Here is a 12,402-nt window from a genome sequence, read left to right as displayed (position 1 = left end):
TTGCATCACATTCGTAGGTCATGGTATGTACATGTGTTACATTGGTCATGGGCAGTGCCAATTCTGTGAGCGGGAGAGGAATAAAAAGAGAGGGGAAAGAAGGAGAATAGGAGCGAGTTTGCTTATTGAAATCTTAGGTTTGGTTGATAATAGAGTTGTATGTTTGTGGCTCTTACCAAGGTATGAGTTTAGGATGTGGGGGTGTTGCCCCAGCTCTGGTGACATCTGTGGTGTTCGTGTCTCTACTCCTATGTTCCCCTGTGCTATTTTTTGTGATGTAGTAATAGGTAAAATGCATGAATGTTTCCCCACAGTGCGATTCCTCTGATGCATCAATAGATGATGCTTCACCTTGAAAGACGTATCACATTCAGGACATGCACAGGGTTTCTCCCCAGTGTGATTCCTCTGCTGCAACACTAAATACATTCTTTTTATATTATTTTATATAGTTCAATACTGAACTTTTACAATCAATACAATTATTAATAATACAATTGCTAAAATGTAATTCAAATACATGTCAATTAATATTAAGTATCACATTACAAAAGCTAAAAAGACAAAAAAAAGAGGGCAAAAAACTCTAAAAAATGTTGCAATGCAGTTTTGCCTATCAGAACCAGAGCTAGAAACAGAACAGACTATATAGAGCAGAAGCAATTTCATAATCGTCACCAGCCGGGTGGCTCTTCCTGACATGTGTGGAACTACAGGGATTCACCATGCATTATTCCCCACCCCTGCTTATAGGCGTTCACTCAGATAGGAGACAAACACACTTGGGAACCAAAACCATCGACCAGAACATATTTAACCACCCCATCCCACACTGGCATAAATATGGGAGGATCCATCTCCAGACTCTATATGGGGCCAGAAGGACAGCGGTTCAAACAGAATACGCAGAACTTGTCACGCTTTATGGCATCCAAATTATGAACATGGAGTCCCATTGTTACCATATAAAGGGGTCCCCCATCTCAGGCAGTCCGTAATTACATGCTTAGTAGATTCCAAATTGGTCACATTACACATCCTGCAGTATCTGTCTTCAGGTAGCAGTTTCTTTTTTGGGTCACAGACCGTCAGGACTGGGAGTTGGTCAAATTATGCTTTGCCTTGAAAGCCTTGCCATACTGATAACATGCATATGGTTTCTCCCCAGTGGGAACTCTTTGATGCATGACTAGCCGATGTTTACTCTTGAAAGCCTTATCACATTGAGAACATGCATATGGTTTCTCACCAGTGTGATGTCTTTGATGTATGACTAGTTTATCTTTTCGCATGAAAACCTTATCACATTCAGAACATGCATATGGGTTGTCCCCAGTATGATTCCCGTGGTGCCGAAAAAGATGACTTGTTTCTTTAAAGCCTTGTCACGTTTAGAACTTTGATGTTATTTATCTATGGTGTGAAATCTACGATATGTTGCCATATATGACCTTTCATTAAAAGTAATTTCACATTCAGATAACTAAAAAAAGTGCCTCAATTGGGAGGATGTTACTTTTAAATAGTGATTTCTTTGTAAGGATCTCTTTGTCAAATCCTCTCTCCAATATAGATTCAGTGGTTCAGCATTAGATGGCCCTATGTCCAGAATGACTTGTCACAGCCAGAGCACACGTATATTCGTATTACTTTGTGGCACGTAGGAAGCATCCTTAGATATCAATTTGTATTAAATGTGTTGCAGTTGATTTGAAAAATGCCTCTTGTTAGCCTCTAGGTGTATTCTTGAACGTCTTGTGTTAACCTTCACGGAGGAGGATGTGTCCCATTCAGTACATTTATGTAGACTCTCTTGGGGTTAGTACCACTGGTGTGGATATTCCTATTTTCAGTTGTTCACCGCTATAGCATGCTGCATAAGCACATAATCAAATGGCTCAAACACCCCCCACCCCCCTTTTAGTGGTACAGTGTTGTATGTGTGTCGGCCACAGATGACCACCTTATTGATTGGTTTTCACTGGACATAGGAACTGTATCTTTCTTCCAAAATCGTTAATTGCTGTCCTTTATTAGTGAATTATCTTCAGAATCTGTAATATATTTGTCCCACGGGAAGAGGATCTACATTGGACGTGACAGTCACAAAATCTCTTCCGAGAACAAGATATCCGAGGAATTCTTTTTATACAAAATCTTTTTAAAACATTTCACTGGATTCCATGCCCTGTGTGAAGGAAAAGGAAAAACAGGATTAGTGTGCCATAAGCAACAAATATATATTTCTTGTTTTAAAAAGCATATGAAAAAAGCAAAAAAGGGCATGTTTCAAACTTTAGGAAACTGGTTTGACGAAATACTACAGAAATGTATAGAGGCCACTGAGCAGAGGACCACTGTGTAGGACCCCAGCATTGTGAACAGATGTCCCCAGTAGTGAAGCAGAAGGGAAAAGAACTAGGGGCAGCAATCAGGTGAAATTGAGTCATAGAAAGCAGACTAATACCTTGAGAATGTAGTTTGAGCAAAAATAAAATCAGTGTTTGTGGTCACCTGGCAGAGAAGGCGACAACCCAATTGCCTTTGCATCCACTTGGATTTCCGGCCTTCTTTTGCAATGCACCTCATCTCTGGAAGGTTACACATTAACCCTTGATCCCCACCACTCTGCACATTAGGAAGGATATAAAAACCTCTCTCTTCTTTGAACATTTTACCAACTGCTGGTTGCTTCACTGAACCCTACTTTTTCTTTCCCCCCTCTGGTGTGCCCCTATGCTGTACTTGCTAACCTTGGCAGGCGAATAACAATGGTCTGGAGGCTTGCCCAGAGAAATGCCAGAGGTTAAGTTTAATTCTAAACCTTCCAGCCTTCAACTCTGCCATCCCTACAACCCAACTGTTTCTCCCGGGTATATTGCCTACATAGATAGTGCTCCCTTTCTTCCCAGCTAAAATTGTGCTTTATAAAGCCCATACGTACTTATAATAAAAGGCTTTTCGGTCCCTACAGTACTTCCTGATGACTGATATCAACTGGAATCAAGACACGATACTTGGAAGCTATTACAAAGTCAAAGGGAGATACTTCAGCAAAACCAATACTATGGTACGTACATGTCATTTCAAAATCCTCATACATCTACGTCCCATCTCAGGATACCACCTGATGTGGAAAGACCTGGGGAACTGTGTGAGGCAAGAACACATTCCAGAATGAAGCTGGAGTGTATGTGCAGTCTTACCCATGCACACCTCCTCATGCCCTCACACTCGACCTCAAGAAGAAAAAAAACACAAATACCTGCAATACCCATCATATCTGTGACAAAATGGACTGAAATCCTAACAAAAAGAAAAGCCCATAACAAAACACAATTTCTACTGCCACAGATGACCACATACTTCTTCACAAAATGAATAATGGTTTCTATGCAAATAACCATTAGGAACATGAAGCTCCCAAACTCAAGCTGCTTGAACAGTTCAACCAGGAACCTAGCATAGCGTAAAATGGTTACTCCACACCCACAATCCCAAGACCAGCCTGACAATGCAAACTACATCCAGCAGAAGAGGTCCAAGCGTTCACCAAGGAACCCAGCATAGCGTAGAATGGTTACTCCACACCCACAACCCCAAGACCAGCCTGACAATGCAAACTACATCAGCAGAAGAGGTCCAAGCGTTCACCAAGGAACCCAGCATAGCGTAGAATGGTTACTCCACACCCACAACCCCAAGACCAGCCTGACAATGCAAACTACATCCAGCAGAAGAGGTGGAAGAGTTCAACAAGGAACCCAGCACAGTGTACAATGGTTATCCCACACCCTCAATCCCAAGACCAGCCTGACAATGCAAACTACATCCAGCAGAAGAGGTCCAAGCGTTCACCAAGGAACCCAGCACAGTGTAGAATTGTTACTCCACACCTACAACCCCAAGACCAGCCTGACAATGCAAACTACATCCAGCCGAAGATATGGAAGAGTTCAACAAGGAACCCAGCACAGTGTAGAATGGTTATCCCACACCCTCAATCCCAAGACCAGCCTGACAATGCAAACTACATCCAGCCGAAGATATGGAAGAGTTCAACAAGGAACCCAGCATAGCGTAGAATGGTTATCCCACACCCTCAATCCCAAGACCAGCCTGACAATGCAAACTACATCCAGCAGAAGAGGTGGAAGAGTTCAACAAGGAACCCAGCATAGCGTAGAATGGTTATCCCACACCCTCAATCCCAAGACCAGCCTGACAATGCAAACTACATCCAGCCGAAGATATGGAAGAGTTCAACAAGGAACCCAGCACAGTGTAGAATGGTTATCCCACACCCTCAATCCCAAAACCAGCCTGGCAATGCAAACTACATCCAGCCGAAGATATGGAAGAGTTCACACAGAACCCAGCACAAGGCCAATCTGACAATGCAAACTACATCCAGCAGAAGAGGTGGAAGAGTTCAACAAGGAACCCAGCACCGTGTAGAATGGTTATCCCACACCCTCAATCCCAAAACCAGCCTGACAATGCAAACTACATCCAGCAGAAGAGATCCAAGCGTTCACCAAGGAACCCAGCATAGCGTAGAATGGTTACTCCACACCCACAACCCCAAGTCCAGCCTGACAATGCAAACTACATCCAGCAGAAGAGGTCCAAGCGTTCACCAAGGAACCCAGCATAGCGTAGAATGGTTACTCCACACCCACAACCCCAAGACCAGCCTGACAATGCAAACTACATCCAGCAGAAGAGGTGGACGAGTTCAACAAGGAACCCAGCACAGTGTACAATGGTTATCCCACACCCTCAATCCCAAGACCAGCCTGACAATGCAAAACTACATCCAGCAGAAGAGGTGGAAGTGTTCAACAAGGAACCCAGCACCGTGTAGAATGGTTATCCCACACCCTCAATCCCAAGACCAGCCTGACAATGCAAACTACATCCAGCCGAAGAGGTCCAAGCGTTCACCAAGGAACCCAGCACCGTGTAGAATGGTTATCCCACACCCTCAATCCCAAGACCAGACTGACAATGCAAACTACAAACAGCAGAAGAGGTGCAAGAGTTCATCAAGGAACCCAGCACAAGACCAATCTGACAATGCAAACTACATCCAGCAGAAAATGTGGAAGAGTACAACAAGGAACCCGCAGAATGTAGAATGTTTCCTTCACAACCTCAACCCCAAGACCAGTCTGAAAAAACAAACTACATCCACCAGAAGATATGATATGGCATTTATAACGCGACTATACACAAATGTTTCAAGGTGTGAACGAGGCAGGGGAGGGGAAACAGAGGGAAGACAGAGACAGCAATCCTACTAGGCCAGGTGACATTGAGATCGCGCAAGTGCAGGGGCGGGCGGAAGGGGAAATGTGCAGGGGGAAAAGCGCTGGCTACCGCTCCCCCACCTCTGTATATTCACCCGCCTGAAGTACTGGCATCAGTGGGTTACAGGTCAAGGGAGTTAGGATAGACCGACGGGATTGCTAACAGAACTGAGAAGGATATAGACATCCCCAAGAGCAGTAAGGGATGTAGGGGCATCGAGAGAAGGGTCGGGAGAATAGAAAGCAGGGGAAGCGCTGCTTAGGATGGATATTGAAGGAATAAGACATGTAGGTGTTGAGAAAGGAAGAGGCCCAGGTAAGTGGATAATCTTGGGAGAGGAAAATACAGGGCCTCAGTACAACTTTTCCGGGCCGGACTGCGGTGATTCTGCGGTGGCGGTAATAAAGTTTCCACGTCCGCAAGGTTGCGGAAAGATCGACCGATTACGTGCCGTCAGTCGCACGCACCACACAGACATGGAAACGGTGCCACGGAAACACCCATGGAAATGGACATAGCGGTGCCACAAGTATCGTAAAAACCGTGTACGCCACCGTCGTCACAGACACAGAACCGGAAAAACCATGATCGCCAAAACAGGAAACAGAGAGGCGGCCATCATATAAAAGCACAATCCATTGCCATCCAGAGTCAGCACAAGCAGAATCCACACTGTGATAAGCCAAAAAGGACCACCAGCATGTCTGCCAGGATTCCAGCCCAGAGGCAGCGCAAACAGCGCTTTAGTGAGGCGGAGCTAACTGTTCTGCACATAGTGCAGCATGCTGAGATGCTGTTCAGTGCCGATCAACGGCGTGCTACACAGCAGCGCAGGAAGGAAGTGTGGGCGTAAGCAGCACGCAAGTACACCACTGTGGGTGTGACTGTGAGGAGCGTAAAGGACTGCCACAAGAGGTGGGATGATCTCAGGCTGAGGGTGCGGAACCTGATCTCCACACAACGCCAACGCAGCAGTGGGACAGGTGGAGGGCCTCCTTCCCCACTGAGGCTGCAAACATGGGAGGATCACTGTAGCAGTGTCCTCCACCTTGAGGGCATCCATGGGATCGGGGATGTTGAGGCAGGAGTGAGGCCACCTGCAGATGCTGGTAAGTGCGCAAATATGAATGCCATATGAGTACGTGTTGAGGCAGAAGTGGGCCAAAGAACCCATTAACAACCCCCCAGCCAGGGCATGAGTGGGCCAAAGGACCCATTAACAACCCCCCCCAGCCAGTGCATGAGTGGGCCAAAGGACCCATTAACAACCCCCCCAGCCAGCCAGAGCATGAGTGGGCCAAAGGACCCATTAACAACCCCCCCAGCCAGTGCATGAGTGGGCCAAAGGACCCATTAACAACCCCCCCCCCCCACTCCCCCAGCCAGTGCATGAGTGGGCCAAAGGACACAATCATGATCCAGGTGGTGAACCATAGCACTGCAATGCATTACCGGCAACAAGCACATGCATGTAAATGCAATTGTTCACTGATCAACCTGTCTGATGCATGTGATGCACCCATCAGGCACCACCACATAACTAATTGCATGCCCTCTGTGTACCCACAGCCATATCAAGTGACAAGGACACCGCACAACAGCCCAGGCAATTGGCTCATTCACGTGTGCAAGCCAGCGCCCCTGCCCAGGAGAATGCTGCCAGCAGTTCTGCATCTCTGCCCCAGTAGCATCTGCTACACATGTGCCACCCACCATCACCAACATCTCCACCATCTCCACGCTGACTGATGCAACACAGGTGTCACAGGCACCCATCATACCTATACAACCCACCACAGAAAGTATCTGCACTGCAGAGGAGGCAGCATGTAGTGACAACAGTGCCCCGGCACTGCAGTCTGTTACAGGGCCACAGGGAGAGGTGCCCACCCTGGATGACTTGGCATTGTTCCATGAGCTGGAGTTCAGCCCCACATCAATCCACAGTCCTATGAGGACTCCTACCCCCTCAATGGCAGAGCTCAATTCCCGCATGCAGCGGATGGAGGAGCAGCAGGACACCGTCACCCAGCTGGCGTAAAGGCAGCTTGAGGAATCCAGACTGCAGAGGGAGTGCTACAGCACATCTGTACGTCGCCTCTCAAGGTCCATCGGACGCTTTGCCAGCACAATAGTGACCCTGGCACGCCATGCGCGGGAGGGCAATGACAACACTTTGAGGATTCTTGAGTCCATGTTGATTGGCCAACAGGCATATCTTGCACATTTGCCACCAATCCCAGCTTCAGTGCCATCCACTACATCCACCCCATCCAGCTCCACCTCTGCCAGTCCACAGAGGCGCTCGAGTCGGCTAACAGGGCTCTCGGGCAAGGATGCACAAGCGTCGAAGCGCACACGGAAATGATGGCATGTGTGTCAGGCACTGCAGGACACATGGGGACTAGAAAGGTGTAAGGGGGTGGGTACTTTTGGGTGGTGGGGGAGGTACATTAGGGGGTTTGTGTATTGGGGCCTGGTTGGGGGTGGGTACGTTTGGGTGGTGGGTGGGCACGGGTGTACAGCTTCCCTAACCATTGCACCTCCATCCCTGTTGTAATGTTGTCAATATATCATCATTGAAAAAAAACATTCATGAGTGGACGTCTATCATTTCATTTACTGGCATCGTCATATCCATGCAATGCTGTGAATGTGCTGTCTCTCAAAAGTAAATGCGAATCAGTGCATCCCGTGCTCGTTGTCCATCTAGTGCACCCCCGGGAGGAGGTTGAGCCATCCCATCCCCATCCCCGTCCCCATCCCGTCTCCATCCCCATCTTCATCATCTGCGTCTGGGGGCAAAGGAACGTTCCTGCGCAGGCGCAGATTGTGCAGCATGGAACAAACAAGCGTGATTTTACCCGTCTTCACTAGGCTGTAGAGCAGTGATCCACCAGATCTGCTCAAACAGCGGACCCAGGCCTTCAGTAGTCCAAATGTCCTCTCAATCATGCCACGTGTGCGGATGTGTGCCCTGTTGTATGCCTCTTCATGCCTGTTCCTTGGCCTCCATACAGGCATCATCATCCATGGCGTGAGTGCATATCCAGCATCACCTACATGGGATGTCGATGTGGGGGACATGTCAGTGTTTGTGGTATCATGTCTTGATCAGATGCAGTGCAATCTTGTCTCATTGTTCATTCATGCAAATGTGGCATGCAGGGGTTGGACCGGTGGGTGTTACCGTTCTTTGGTCATTGTAGTGGATGTTGGCAACTTGTCATTGACCAACGCATTGGTGCGCCTGCGGGTGACATTGGCTTGTAAGTATGGCATTGTGTAGTGATGTGCACACAGGGCAGAGTCAGTCCACTGTGATGATGTAGTCAATGCAGGATGTCTCATGTACAGACATCATGTGCATTGGAAGGGCAGTGCTGCATATTGTGGGTGGGGGGATGGGGTGGCTCCAGGTGTATGTGCCAGTGGCAGTTCAGGCTGTGTGTGTGTCATGTGGCAGGGTGTGTACGGGCACACTGTGGTGACCTGTCATGTGTTGCTTTGTGATGTTTAGGATCCGCTGTCTATTCTGTTGATGGGACTGGGGGTTGATACATGTGCAGTCGCAGCGGCCCACTCACATTGCTCATTGCCCTGGACACACACACACCCCTTCCACAGGGCCGGTGCATTGGCAGCTGTACTCACCCAATAGAACTCATAAAACTTAAACCCACATCCTGTAGGGGAGATGCCTTTCCGGCCTCCTTATTTAAAGATCATATCCACACCCTTGCCCCATGGGTCACTACCTTTGTCAACAGATCCTTCAGTGAATCATACGTCCCCGAAAACATAAAGGAAGCATGGGTTACTCCTTTGCTTAAGAAGGAAAATCTGGATCCTGCAGAGGCAGGAAACTATCGCCCAATTACTAATGTTCCCTTTTTGCTGAAAATCATAGATAAGATCGCTTATTGTCAATACCAAACTTTTGTCGAGGAACATGATATTCTAGCCTCTCAACAATCTGGGTTTCGCCCCAATCATGGGACTGAGACTGCACTGCTAGATTTGAAATCCTACATTGCTGGCCTTATTGACAAAGGACATACTGCCCTGTTATTATTATTAGACCTATCCGCCGCATTCGATTTAGTCGATCATCAACTACTGGCGGATAGACTAATCACAATCGGCAAATGTTCCCCTGAAGCCTCTGCCTGGTTCAAATCATTTTTGGGACCACGGAACATGAGAGTTACTAAGGATAATGCTCACTCCATGGCCTCCCTACTACTATGTGGTGTTCCACAGGGCTCATGTCTCTCGCCTCTTCTCTTTAACATCTACTCTCGTCTTCTCTGTGCCCTCCTGTCAGCTCTAGGAATTTACTTTGCCAACTATGCTGACGACACGCAGGTGGTTATTAAACTCACTGGTGAGTATCAAAAAGATGTTGAGCACATCAACTCAATTTTCACTGAAATCCAGAAGTGGATGGCCTTAAACTCACTGGCCCTCAACAATGCGAAAACAGAGTTGTTGATTTTAGGCACCCAGAAAAATTTGAAGAAACTAGACACAAACTACGACAACTTTCTGATTGGACAACATACAATTCCCGTATCTAAGTCAGTAAAGACCTTAGGAGTTTACTTTGACCCGCAGTTATCTTTTACCCGTCAGGCCAATTATCTCAAATCCTCGTGTCACTATTACATCCAGCTCCTATGGCAGATCCGTCCTTATCTGTCGAAAGAGAACCTTGCTCTGATTGCAGCCGCCATTGTAAACTGCAAGCTCGATTACTGCAACAGCCTTATGATCGGTACCTCCCAGGCCAACATCAAAACCTTGCAGATCATACAAAACAACGCAGCACGCGCTGTAATGGGCCTTAAGCGCAATATGCACGTCTCTGGCGCCAGGCGTAGCCTTCACTGGCTCCCTGTGAAACAGCGCTTACACCACAAAGGCCTTACTACGGTGTTTAAATGCCTTCATGGCCAAGCTCCATCCTATCTCGCTACCAGGATCAAAAAGAAACCTGTCACCCGTCTCTTGCGCTCAAGTAGCAATATTGTCTTGGTTCAGCCCCCATCTATCCTAAAAAGATTTGGGGGTATTAGCTTTAATTCCTGGGCTCCAGCTCTCTGGAATGCTCTCCCTAAATACCTCTCTAATAGTGAGTCTCTGCCTATCTTCAAAAAGAAATTGAAGACCTTCCTGTTCGATAAAGGCTAGGTCCTTTTCTGCCTTCTTAGCGTAGACCTCTCGGCATCTGAACTTAATTTCCGTTATCTCCTCCCCCTTCTGCTGGCCTTACGAGGCTTAGTTATCACCAAGTCTTCATGTCTTTTTTTTTTTATTTTTTTTTAGTCCTTTGTCTGTCCATTGTTTCTTTGTTGTTTCTGTCCCTTTCCTTCTTTTGTGAGCGCCCTGAGGCCTATGGGTTGGTGGCGCTATACAAGAATATAGATAGATAGATAGATAGAAATAGCCATGTGCTTTGTTCAGCATAGCGTTCCATGTACCGTGGCAATGTGGAATTCCGCAGTACCATTGAGTCATGTGTTGAGCCCGGGAAACGTGCGCAGCAATGTGTTATCACTTGTGTGGCATCACATACCATCTCTACATTCAGTGAGTGGTACTGTTTCCTATTGCGGAACACCATCTCGATTGCACGTGGTACTGTCAGCTCGATGTGGGTGCAGTCAACAGCACCTATGCAATTTGGCATGCCTGCAACGGCATGGAAGGCCAACTTGGTGGCAATGACCTGGGGGAGGGTACGGTGTAGGGCAATCTGTTCAGACACATGGCGCAACAGGGCATCCAGTACCTGTACCAGGATTTTGGAGAAACAGGGTTGTGATAGGCCGTGCAGCTCACCAACTGTGTGTTGATAGGTACCGGTGCCAAGAAAATGCAGTACAGACACAACCTTCAGGAGGGGGGGATGGCGGTGGGGGTGTCTATCTGGCTGCTGATGTCGTCCTCTATCATGGCAATGATGTACAGGATTGTTGGACGGTCCAGCCGGTATAATGTGTGGATCTGTCCTGGGTTAAGGTTCCAGGGTGAGGCCCTGATGCGTGGTATTGCAGGTTGCCTGCGGGGTGGTGCGGGCTGGACAATGGGGTTTGCCATGGGTACAGGGTTAGCTGGTTGCTGCCTGTGCCTCTTACACCTCCGCCTCCTCCTCCTCCTCCTCCTCTGCACCATTACTGCCATCATGTGCAGTGCTGCCTGTTGGTTGAGTAGGCCCAGTCCCACTGCTACTACAGCTGCTGCCTGCATAGCTCCGTTTTGAGTTGGCCTGGGTGTGGCCCTTTTGTAGGCTCCCAGTGGCCTGCTGGGTCCAGCTGGGCTGATTTGTTGCACCTGTGCCCTGATTCAGGTCACCAGGCACTATTTAATGTCATGTTCACAGTGGCGGCGGTACCGCCACCGTGGTCACGGTTTTAGCGACATTTTTCTGGCAGTGTTTCCATGTCCGTGCTACTTGTGATGCTTGCAGTGTTTAGTGTTGCCGGTAACGGAGGGTTTTCCGTGCAGGTGAAGTTTATGGGTGCTTAATCTCCACTGTGGCGGTTTATGGTGGTGCTATTTCCGGGTCCACAGGTCATGATTAGGTGGGTGTGGAAACGGTGCCGGTATGGTTATACGGGCAGCGTTAAGTCTGGACCAGTATAATTGTAATGAAGCCCACAGTGTTGGGAGAGAATGTGGAGGAAGAGGACGATGATACATTTGCGGAGGGTCAGAGCAAAGGAGAAGGAAGGGGTGAAGAGGTGGGTGAGAATACACCCCACCCCAAGTAGAAGGTCTGTGGGCCGGGGACAGGTTGAGGAACACAGCCGGCCGGATGGCATTGGTAAAGAGGAGAAGAGGAGTTGTGAAGAAGGGTGTGGGAAGTAGGGCGAAGATGTAGATGACCTCATACATACGGGGGCAGGGAGGACACAGCATGTGCCCTGGCCCCAAATGGATACAAATAATTTAATTAAGGCCCTCCCGCAGCTCACAGCACGGGCGAGCAAGTGAATATATGAATTCGAAAAGCAAACAGCAGGGGTGTCCCTGGCAATAGGGACTTTTAATAGCTTGATGGTTGCTATAATTGGGGACCAGGCT

At 48.0% G+C, this 12,402-nt stretch overlaps 1 long non-coding RNA gene across 1 annotated transcript in view; it reads right to left on the bottom strand.

The window, feature by feature from the left end:
• Positions 1-2,016: 2,016 nt before the first annotated feature.
• LOC138498161 (uncharacterized) overlaps positions 2,017-12,402 on the bottom strand; it is a 106,351-nt gene continuing 95,965 nt past the window's right edge. The window contains exon 2 of the long non-coding RNA XR_011278710.1: positions 2,017-2,188. This is a non-coding gene — a long non-coding RNA (uncharacterized lncRNA). The remainder of the gene's footprint in view (positions 2,189-12,402) is intronic.

Source organism: Ambystoma mexicanum, chromosome 5q, assembly GCF_040938575.1.
Source record: "Ambystoma mexicanum isolate Mex_15411 chromosome 5q, UKY_AmexF1_1, whole genome shotgun sequence".
NCBI classification, from domain to species: Eukaryota; Metazoa; Chordata; class Amphibia; order Caudata; family Ambystomatidae; genus Ambystoma; species Ambystoma mexicanum.
This window is presented reverse-complemented; position numbering and strand designations above follow the sequence as displayed.